The sequence below is a fragment of the Oncorhynchus keta genome, unplaced genomic scaffold, assembly GCF_023373465.1.
Source record: "Oncorhynchus keta strain PuntledgeMale-10-30-2019 unplaced genomic scaffold, Oket_V2 Un_contig_6503_pilon_pilon, whole genome shotgun sequence".
In the NCBI taxonomy this organism is placed as follows: domain Eukaryota; kingdom Metazoa; phylum Chordata; class Actinopteri; order Salmoniformes; family Salmonidae; genus Oncorhynchus; species Oncorhynchus keta.
The window spans coordinates 47,501-59,526 of record NW_026288901.1 but is presented as its reverse complement, the minus strand read 5'-3'; the positions used below and the strand labels follow the sequence as shown (position 1 = coordinate 59,526).

Here is a 12,026-nt window from a genome sequence, read left to right as displayed (position 1 = left end):
AGGACCATCAGACTGTGCAACTCTCTAATAGGACCATCAGACTGTCCAACTCTCTAATAGGACCATCAGACTGTCCAACTGTCTAATAGGACCATCAGACTGTCCAACTCTCTAATAGGACCATCAGACTGTCCAACTCTCTAATAGGACCATCAGACTGTCCAACTCTCTAATAGGACCATCACTGTCCAACTGTCTAATAGGACCGTCAGACTGTCCAACTCTCTAATAGGACCATCAGACTGTCCAACTCTCTAATAGGACCATCAGACTGTCCAACTCTCTAATAGGACCATCAATCAGACTGTCCAACTCTCTAATAGGACCATCAGACTGTCCAACTCTCTAATGGGACCATCAATCAGACTGTCCAACTCTCTAATAGGACCATCAATCAGACTGTCCAACTCTCCAATAGGACCATCACTGTCCAACTCTATAATAGGACCATCAGACTGTCCAACTCTCTAATAGGACCATCAGACTGTCCAACTCTCTAATAAGACCATCAATCAGACTGTCCAACTCTCTAATAGGACCATCAAGCAGACTGTCCAACTCTCTAATAGGACCATCAGACTGTCCAACTCTCTAATAGGACCATCAGACTGTCCAACTATCTAATAGGACCATCAGACTGTCCAACTCTCTAATAGGACCATCAGACTGTCCAACTCTCTAATAGGACCATCAGACTGTCCAACTCTCTAATAGGACCGTCAGACTGTCCAACTCTCTAATAGGACCATCAATCAGACTGTCCAACTCTCTAATAGGACCATCAATCAGACTGTCCAACTCTCTAATAGGACCATCAGACTGTCCAACTCTCTAATAGGACCATCAGACTGTCCAACTATCTAATAGGACCATCAGACTGTCCAACTCTCTAATAGGACCATCAGACTGTCCAACTCTCTAATAGGACCATCAGACTGTCCAACTATCTAATAGGACCATCAGACTGTCCAACTATCTAATAGGACCATCAGACTGTCCAACTATCTAATAGGACCATCAGACTGTCCAACTCTATAATAGGACCATCAACCAGACTGTCCAACTCTCTAATAGTACCATCAGACTGTCCAACTCTCTAATAGGACCATCAGACTGTCCAACTATCTAATAGGACCATCAGACTGTCCAACTCTCTAATAGGACCATCAATCAGACTGTCCAACTCTCTAATAGTACCATCAGACTGTCCAACTCTCTAATAGGACCATCAGACTGTCCAACTCTCTAATAGGACCATCAGACTGTCCAACTATCTAATAGGACCATCAATCAGACTGTCCAACTCTCTAATAGGACCATCAGACTGTCCAACTCTCTAATAGGACCATCAATCAGACTGTCCAACTCTCTAATAGGACCATCAGACTGTCCATCTCTCTAATAGGACCATCAATCAGACTGTCCAACTCTCTAATAGGACCATCAGACTGTCCAACTCTCTAATAGGACCATCAGATTGTCCAACTCTCTAATAGGACCATCAATCAGACTGTCCAACTCTCTAATAGGACCATCAATCAGACCATCCAACTCTCTAATAGGACCATCAGACTGTCCAACTCTCTAATAGGACCATCAGACTGTCCAACTCTCTAATAGGACCATCAGACTGTCCAACTCTCTAATAGTACCATCAGACTGTCCAACTCTCTAATAGGACCATCAATCAGACTGTCCAACTCTCTAATAGGACCATGACCAACTCTCTAATATGACCATCAGACTGTCCAACTCTCTAATAGGACCATCAGACTGTCCAACTCTCTAATAGAACCGTCAGACTGTCCCACTCTCTAATAGAACCGTCAGACTGTCCCACTCTCTAATAGGACCATCAGACTGTCCAACTCTCTAATAGGACCATCAATCAGACGGTCCAACTCTCTAATATGACCATCAGACTGTCCAACTCTCTAATAGGACCATCAGACTGTCCAACTCTCTAATAGGACCATCAGACTGTCCAACTCTCTAATAGGACCATCACTGTCCAACTCTCTAATAGGACCGTCAGACTGTCCAACTCTCTAATAGGACCATCAGACTGTCCAACTCTCTAATAGGACCATCAGACTGTCCAACTCTCTAATAGGACCATCAATCAGACTGTCCAACTCTCTAATATGACCATCAATCAGACTGTCCAACTCTCTAATAGGACCATCAATCAGACTGTCCAACTCTCTAATAGGACCATCAGACTGTCCAACTCTCTAATAGGACCATCAATCAGACTGTCCAACTCTCTAATAGGACCATCAATAGGACCAACTCAGGACCATCAATCAGACTGTCCAACTCTCTAATAGGACCATCAATCAGACTGTCCAACTCTCTAATAGGACCATCAATCAGACTGTCCAACTCTCTAATAGGACCATCAGACTGTCCAACTCTCTAATAGGACCATCAGACTGTCCAACTCTCTAATAGGACCATCAGACTGTCCAACTCTCTAATAGGACCATCAGACTGTCCAACTCTCTAATAGGACCATCAGACTGTGCAACTCTCTAATAGGACCATCAGACTGTCCAACTCTCTAATAGGACCATCAGACTGTCCAACTCTAATAGGACCATCAGACTGTCCAACTCTCTAATAGGACCATCAGACTGTCCAACTCTCTAATAGGACCATCACTGTCCAACTGTCTAATAGGACCATCAGACTGTCCAACTCTCTAATAGGACCATCAGACTGTCCAACTCCTAATAGGACCATCAGACTCAACTAGTAGGACCATCAGACTGTCCAACTCTCTAATAGGACCATCAATCAGACTGTCCAACTCTCTAATAGGACCATCAGACTGTCCAACTCTCTAATGGGACCATCAATCAGACTGTCCAACTCTCTAATAGGACCATCAATCAGACTGTCCAACTCTCCAATAGGACCATCACTGTCCAACTCTATAATAGGACCATCAGACTGTCCAACTCTCTAATAGGACCATCAGACTGTCCAACTCTCTAATAAGACCATCAATCAGACTGTCCAACTCTCTAATAGGACCATCAAGCAGACTGTCCAACTCTCTAATAGGACCATCAGACTGTCCAACTCTCTAATAGGACCATCAGACTGTCCAACTCTCTAATAGGACCATCAGACTGTCCAACTCTCTAATAGGACCATCAGACTGTCCAACTCTCTAATAGGACCGTCAGACTGTCCAACTCTCTAATAGGACCGTCAGACTGTCCAACTCTCTAATAGGACCATCAATCAGACTGTCCAACTCTCTAATAGGACCATCAGACTGTCCAACTCTCTAATAGGACCATCAGACTGTCCAACTATCTAATAGGACCATCAGACTGTCCAACTCTCTAATAGGACCATCAGACTGTCCAACTCTCTAATAGGACCATCAGACTGTCCAACTATCTAATAGGACCATCAGACTGTCCAACTATCTAATAGGACCATCAGACTGTCCAACTATCTAATAGGACCATCAGACTGTCCAACTCTATAATAGGACCATCAGACTGTCCAACTATCTAATAGGACCATCAGACTGTCCAACTCTCTAATAGGACCATCAGACTGTCCAACTCTCTAATAGGACCATCAGACTGTCCAACTCTCTCATAGGACCATCAGACTGTCCAACTATCTAATAGGACCATCAGACTGTCCAACTATCTAATAGGACCATCACTGTCCAACTCTCTAATATGACCATCAGACTGTCCAACTATCTAATAGGACCATCACTGTCCAACTCTCTAATATGACCATCAGACTGTCCAACTATCGAATAGGACCATCACTGTCCAACTATCTAATAGGACCATCAGACTGTCCAACTCTATAATAGGACCCTCAGACTGTCCAACTCTCTAATAGGACCATCAGACTGTCTAATAGGAATAACAGACCTCTAGTCCGTAGCGGAAGATGCTGATCCACTTCAGCCATGACAACCAAGACAACATGGAGTTAAGGTTGACCAGGAACCCTCCAAACACCTAGAGAGAGAGAGAGAGAGAGAGAGAGAACATGGAGTTAAGGTTGACCAGGAACCATCCGAACACCTAGAGAGAGAGAGCGAGAGAGAGAGAGAACATGGAGTTAAGGTTGACCAGGAACACTCCAAACACCTAGAGAGGTGAGCTGTGAGGTTCAGACCCATCATATAGTAGGTGAGAGAGAGAGAGAGAGAGAGAGAGAGAGAGAGAGAGAGAGATATAGAGGTGATGGCTGTATGGTTCAGAGACCCATCAGAGAGAGAGATGCGAGAGAGAACATGGAGTTAAGGTTGACCAGGAACACTGGTTCCAAACACCTAGAGAGTAGGTTAGTGTGTGTCTGAGTGTTTGAGTGTGTTTGTGTGTCTCTCACCATCATGAAGACGAAAGGCAGGGCGATGAGGACGTTGGCCATAGCGAAGGAGGAGACAGAGGCTGAGACCAGGAACGCTAGACTGACCCATCAGCGAGACTGACCAGGGACATCGTCAGTGTGAAGAGCAGGAACGCTGTGAAGGCTGGCTTCAGACCTGGTGGAGAGAGGTGATGGCTGATTTACATTTTATCATAGTGGTGTGTGTTCTGAACTGTGTGTGTGTTCTGAACTGTGTGTGTGTTCTGAACTGTGTGTGTGTTCTGAACTGTGTGTGTGTTCTGAACTGTGTGTGTGTTCTGAACTGTGTGTGTGTGTTCTGAACTGTGTGTGTGTGTCTGAACTGTGTGTGTAGGTGATGTGTGTTTCTGAACTGTGTGGTGATGGCTGTGTGTTCTGAACTGTGTGTGTGTTCTGAACTGTGTGTGTGTTCTGAACTGTGTGTGTGTTCTGAACTGTGTGTGTTCTGAACTGTGTGTGTGTTCTGAACTGTGTGTGTTTCTGAACTGTGTGTGTGTGGTTCTGAACTGTGTGTGGTGTTCTGTAACTGTGTGTGTGTTGGTGAACTGTGTGTGTGTTCTGAACTGTGTGTGTGTTCTGAACTGTGTGTGTGTGTTCTGAACTGTGTGTGTGTGTCTGAACTGTGTGGTGTGGCTGTGTGTTCTGAACTGTGTGTGTGTTCTGAACTGTGTGTGTGTTCTGAACTGTGTGTGTGGTTCTGAACTGTGTGTGTGTTCTGAACTGTGTGTGTGTGTTCTGAACTGTGTATGTAGGTGATGTGTGTGTGGTTCTAATCATATAGTAGGTGATGTGTTGGTTGTGTGGTGATGTGTTGGTTCATACCCATCATATAGTAGGTGATGGCTGTGTGTTCATACCCATCATATAGTAGGTGATGGCTGTGTGGTTCTACCCATCATATAGTAGGTGATGTGTTTCATACCCATCATATAGTAGGTGATGGCTGTAGGTGGTTCATACCCATCATATAGTAGGTGATGGCTGTGTGGTTCATACCCATCATATAGGTGATGTAGGTGATGGCTGTGTGGTTCATACCCATCATATAGTAGGTGATGGCTGTAGGTGGTTCATACCCATCATATAGTAGGTGATGGCTGTGTGGTTCATACCCATCATATAGTAGGTGATGGCTGTATGGTTCATACCCATCATATAGTAGGTGATGGCTGTATGGTTCATACCCATCATATAGTAGGTGATGGCTGTATGGTTCATACCCATCATATAGTAGGTGATGGCTGTGTGGTTCATACCCATCATATAGTAGGTGATGGCTGTGTGGTTCATACCCATCATATAGTAGGTGATGGCTGTAGGTGATGGCTGGTTCATACCCATCATATAGTAGGTGATGGCTGTGTGGTTCATACCCATCATATAGTAGGTGATGGCTGTGTGGTTCATACCCATCATATAGTAGGTGATGGCTGTGTGGTTCATACCCATCATATAGTAGGTGATGGCTGTGTGGTTCATACCCATCATATAGTAGGTGATGGCTGTGTGGTTCATACCCATCATATAGTAGGTGATGGCTGTGTGGTTCATACCCATCATATAGTAGGTGATGGCTGTGTGGTTCATACCCATCATATAGTAGGTGATGGCTGTATGGTTCATACCCATCATATAGTAGGTGATGGCTGTATGGTTCATACCCATCATATAGTAGGTGATGGCTGTGTGGTTCATACCCATCATATAGTAGGTGATGGCTGTGTGGTTCATACCCATCATATAGTAGGTGATGGCTGTGTGGTTCATACCCATCATATAGTAGGTGATGGCTGTGTGGTTCATACCCATCATATAGTAGGTGATGGCTGTGTGGTTCATACCCATCATATAGTAGGTGATGGCTGTGTGGTTCATACCCATCATATAGTAGGTGATGGCTGTGTGGTTCATACCCATCATATAGTAGGTGATGGCTGTATGGTTCATACCCATCATATAGTAGGTGATGGCTGTGTGGTTCATACCCATCATATAGTAGGTGATGGCTGTGTGGTTCATACCCATCATATAGTAGGTGATGGCTGTATGGTTCATACCCATCATATAGTAGGTGATGGCTGTGTGGTTCATACCCATCATATAGTAGGTGATGGCTGTGTGGTTCATACCCATCATATAGTAGGTGATGGCTGTGTGGTTCATACCCATCATATAGTAGGTGATGGCTGTGTGGTTCATACCCATCATATAGTAGGTGATGGCTGTGTGGTTCATACCCATCATATAGTAGGTGATGGCTGTGTGGTTCATACCCATCATATAGTAGGTGATGGCTGTATGGTTCATACCCATCATATAGTAGGTGATGGCTGTATGGTTCATACCCATCATATAGTAGGTGATGGCTGTATGGTTCATACCCATCATATAGTAGGTGATGGCTGTATGGTTCATACCCATCATATAGTAGGTGATGGCTGTATGGTTCATACCCATCATATAGTAGGTGATGGCTGTGTGGTTCATACCCATCATATAGTAGGTGATGGCTGTATGGTTCATACCCATCATATAGTAGGTGATGGCTGTGTGGTTCATACCCATCATATAGTAGGTGATGGCTGTGTGGTTCATACCCATCATATAGTAGGTGATGGCTGTGTGGTTCATACCCATCATATAGTAGGTGATGGCTGTGTGGTTCATACCCATCATATAGTAGGTGATGGCTGTATGGTTCATACCCATCATATAGTAGGTGATGGCTGTGTGGTTCATACCCATCATATAGTAGGTGATGGCTGTGTGGTTCATACCCATCATATAGTAGGTGATGGCTGTATGGTTCATACCCATCATATAGTAGGTGATGGCTGTATGGTTCATACCCATCATATAGTAGGTGATGGCTGTGTGGTTCATACCCATCATATAGTAGGTGATGGCTGTGTGGTTCATACCCATCATATAGTAGGTGATGGCTGTATGGTTCATACCCATCATATAGTAGGTGATGGCTGTATGGTTCATACCCATCATATAGTAGGTGATGGCTGTATGGTTCATACCCATCATATAGTAGGTGATGGCTGTATGGTTCATACCCATCATATAGTAGGTGATGGCTGTGTGGTTCATACCCATCATATAGTAGGTGATGGCTGTATGGTTCATACCCATCATATAGTAGGTGATGGCTGTGTGGTTCATACCCATCATATAGTAGGTGATGGCTGTGTGGTTCATACCCATCATATAGTAGGTGATGGCTGTGTGGTTCATACCCATCATATAGTAGGTGATGGCTGTGTGGTTCATACCCATCATATAGTAGGTGATGGCTGTGTGGTTCATACCCATCATATAGTAGGTGATGGCTGTGTGGTTCATACCCATCATATAGTAGGTGATGGCTGTATGGTTCATACCCATCATATAGTAGGTGATGGCTGTGTGGTTCATACCCATCATATAGTAGGTGATGGCTGTGTGGTTCATACCCATCATATAGTAGGTGATGGCTGTGTGGTTCATACCCATCATATAGTAGGTGATGGCTGTGTGGTTCATACCCATCATATAGTAGGTGATGGCTGTATGGTTCATACCCATCATATAGTAGGTGATGGCTGTATGGTTCATACCCATCATATAGTAGGTGATGGCTGTGTGGTTCATACCCATCATATAGTAGGTGATGGCTGTGTGGTTCATACCCATCATATAGTAGGTGATGGCTGTGTGGTTCATACCCATCATATAGTAGGTGATGGCTGTGTGGTTCATACCCATCATATAGTAGGTGATGGCTGTGTGGTTCATACCCATCATATAGTAGGTGATGGCTGTGTGGTTCATACCCATCATATAGTAGGTGATGGCTGTGTGGTTCATACCCATCATATAGTAGGTGATGGCTGTGTGGTTCATACCCATCATATAGTAGGTGATGGCTGTGTGGTTCATACCCATCATATAGTAGGTGATGGCTGTGTGGTTCATACCCATCATATAGTAGGTGATGGCTGTGTGGTTCATACCCATCATATAGTAGGTGATGGCTGTATGGTTCATACCCATCATATAGTAGGTGATGGCTGTGTGGTTCATACCCATCATATAGTAGGTGATGGCTGTGTGGTTCATACCCATCATATAGTAGGTGATGGCTGTATGGTTCATACCCATCATATAGTAGGTGATGGCTGTGTGGTTCATACCCATCATATAGTAGGTGATGGCTGTGTGGTTCATACCCATCATATAGTAGGTGATGGCTGTGTGGTTCATACCCATCATATAGTAGGTGATGGCTGTATGGTTCATACCCATCATATAGTAGGTGATGGCTGTATGGTTCATACCCATCATATAGTAGGTGATGGCTGTGTGGTTCATACCCATCATATAGTAGGTGATGGCTGTGTGGTTCATACCCATCATATAGTAGGTGATGGCTGTGTGGTTCATACCCATCATATAGTAGGTGATGGCTGTGTACCCCATCATATAGTAGGTGATGGCTGTGGTGGTTCATACCCATCATATAGTAGGTGATGGCTGTGTGGTTCATACCCATCATATAGTAGGTGATGGCTGTGTGGTTCATACCCATCATATAGTAGGTGATGGCTGTGTGGTTCATACCCATCATATAGTAGGTGATGGCTGTGTGGTTCATACCCATCATATAGTAGGTGATGGCTGTGTGGTTCATACCCATCATATAGTAGGTGATGGCTGTGTGGTTCATACCCATCATATAGTAGGTGATGGCTGTGTGGTTCATACCCATCATATAGTAGGTGATGGCTGTGTGGTTCATACCCATCATATAGTAGGTGATGGCTGTGTGGTTCATACCCATCATATAGTAGGTGATGGCTGTATACCCATCATATAGTAGGTGGTTCATACCCATCATATAGTAGGTGATGGCTGTGTGGTTCATACCCATCATATAGTAGGTGATGGCTGTGTGGTTCATACCCATCATATAGTAGGTGATGGCTGTATGGGTTCATACCCATCATATAGTAGGTGATGGCTGTGTGGTTCATACCCATCATATAGTAGGTGATGGCTGTATGGTTCATACCCATCATATAGTAGGTGATGGCTGTGTGGTTCATACCCATCATATAGTAGGTGATGGCTGTGTGGTTCATACCCATCATATAGTAGGTGATGGCTGTGTGGTTCATACCCATCATATAGTAGGTGATGGCTGTGTGGTTCATACCCATCATATAGTAGGTGATGGCTGTGTGGTTCATACCCATCATATAGTAGGTGATGGCTGTATGGTTCATACCCATCATATAGTAGGTGATGGCTGTGTGGTTCATACCCATCATATAGTAGGTGATGGCTGTGTGGTTCATACCCATCATATAGTAGGTGATGGTTCATACCCATCAGCTGTGTGGTTCTGTGTGGTTCATACCCATCATATAGTAGGTGATGGCTGTGTGGTTCATACCCATCATATAGTAGGTGATGGCTGTGTGGTTCATACCCATCATATAGTAGGTGATGGCTGTATGGTTCATACCCATCATATAGTAGGTGATGGCTGTGTGGTTCATACCCATCATATAGTAGGTGATGGCTGTGTGGTTCATACCCATCATATAGTAGGTGATGGCTGTGTGGTTCATACCCATCATATAGTAGGTGATGGCTGTGTGGTTCATACCCATCATATAGTAGGTGATGGCTGTGTGGTTCATACCCATCATATAGTAGGTGATGGCTGTATGGTTCATACCCATCATATAGTAGGTGATGGCTGTGTGGTTCATACCCATCATATAGTAGGTGATGGCTGTGTGGTTCATACCCATCATATAGTAGGTGATGGCTGTGTGGTTCATACCCATCATATAGTAGGTGATGGCTGTATGGTTCATACCCATCATATAGTAGGTGATGGCTGTATGGTTCATACCCATCATATAGTAGGTGATGGCTGTATGGTTCATACCCATCATATAGTAGGTGATGGCTGTGTGGTTCATACCCATCATATAGTAGGTGATGGCTGTATGGTTCATACCCATCATATAGTAGGTGATGGCTGTGTGGTTCATACCCATCATATAGTAGGTGATGGCTGTGTGGTTCATACCCATCATATAGTAGGTGATGGCTGTGTGGTTCATACCCATCATATAGTAGGTGATGGCTGTGTGGTTCATACCCATCATATAGTAGGTGATGGCTGTGTGGTTCATACCCATCATATAGTAGGTGATGGCTGTGTGGTTCATACCCATCATATAGTAGGTGATGGCTGTGTGGTTCATACCCATCATATAGTAGGTGATGGCTGTGTGGTTCATACCCATCATATAGTAGGTGATGGCTGTATGGTTCATACCCATCATATAGTAGGTGATGGCTGTGTGGTTCATACCCATCATATAGTAGGTGATGGCTGTGTGGTTCATACCCATCATATAGTAGGTGATGGCTGTGGTTCATACCCATCATATAGTAGGTGATGGCTGTGTGGTTCATACCCATCATATAGTAGGTGATGGCTGTGTGGTTCATACCCATCATATAGTAGGTGATGGCTGTGTGGTTCATACCCATCATATAGTAGGTGATGGCTGTGTGGTTCATACCCATCATATAGTAGGTGATGGCTGTGTGGTTCATACCCATCATATAGTAGGTGATGGCTGTGTGGTTCATACCCATCATATAGTAGGTGATGGCTGTGTGGTTCATACCCATCATATAGTAGGTGATGGCTGTGTGGTTCATACCCATCATATAGTAGGTGATGGCTGTGTGGTTCATACCCATCATATAGTAGGTGATGGCTGTATGGTTCATACCCATCATATAGTAGGTGATGGCTGTATGGTTCATACCCATCATATAGTAGGTGATGGCTGTATGGTTCATACCCATCATATAGTAGGTGATGGCTGTATGGTTCATACCCATCATATAGTAGGTGATGGCTGTGTGGTTCATACCCATCATATAGTAGGTGATGGCTGTATGGTTCATACCCATCATATAGTAGGTGATGGCTGTGTGGTTCATACCCATCATATAGTAGGTGATGGCTGTATGGTTCATACCCATCATATAGTAGGTGATGGCTGTATGGTTCATACCCATCATATAGTAGGCGATGGCTGAGAAGATGAGGATAGGGACAATGCGGTTGGGGATGAGGTCAGCGAATATCTTGGACAGGAAGTAGACGGACGTACGGTAGTACCCACTAGAGTTCTCATGGCTGAAACACACACAGACAGAGAGTCAGAACACAGAGAGTGAGTCAGAACACACACACAGACAGAGTCAGAACACACACAGAGAGTCAGAATACACACACAGAGAGAGTCAGAACACACACAGAGAGTCAGAATACACACAAACAGAGTCAGAACACACAGAGAGAGTCAGAACACACACAGAGAGTCAGAATACACACAGACAGAGTCAGAACACAGAGAGAGAGATCAGAACACACACAGAGAGTCAGAATACACACAGACAGAGTCAGAACACACACAAACAGAGTCAGAACACAGAGAGAGAGTCAGAATACACACAGACAGAGTCAGAACACAGAGAGAGAGAGTCAGAACACACACACAGACAGAGTCAGAACACACACACAGACAGAGTCAGAACACACACAC

At 44.3% G+C, this 12,026-nt stretch overlaps 1 pseudogene; it reads right to left on the bottom strand.

Moving 5' to 3' along the window:
- Nucleotides 1–12,026, bottom strand: part of LOC127925918 (broad substrate specificity ATP-binding cassette transporter ABCG2-like) — a 48,613-nt pseudogene that overhangs the window by 23,013 nt on the left and 13,574 nt on the right.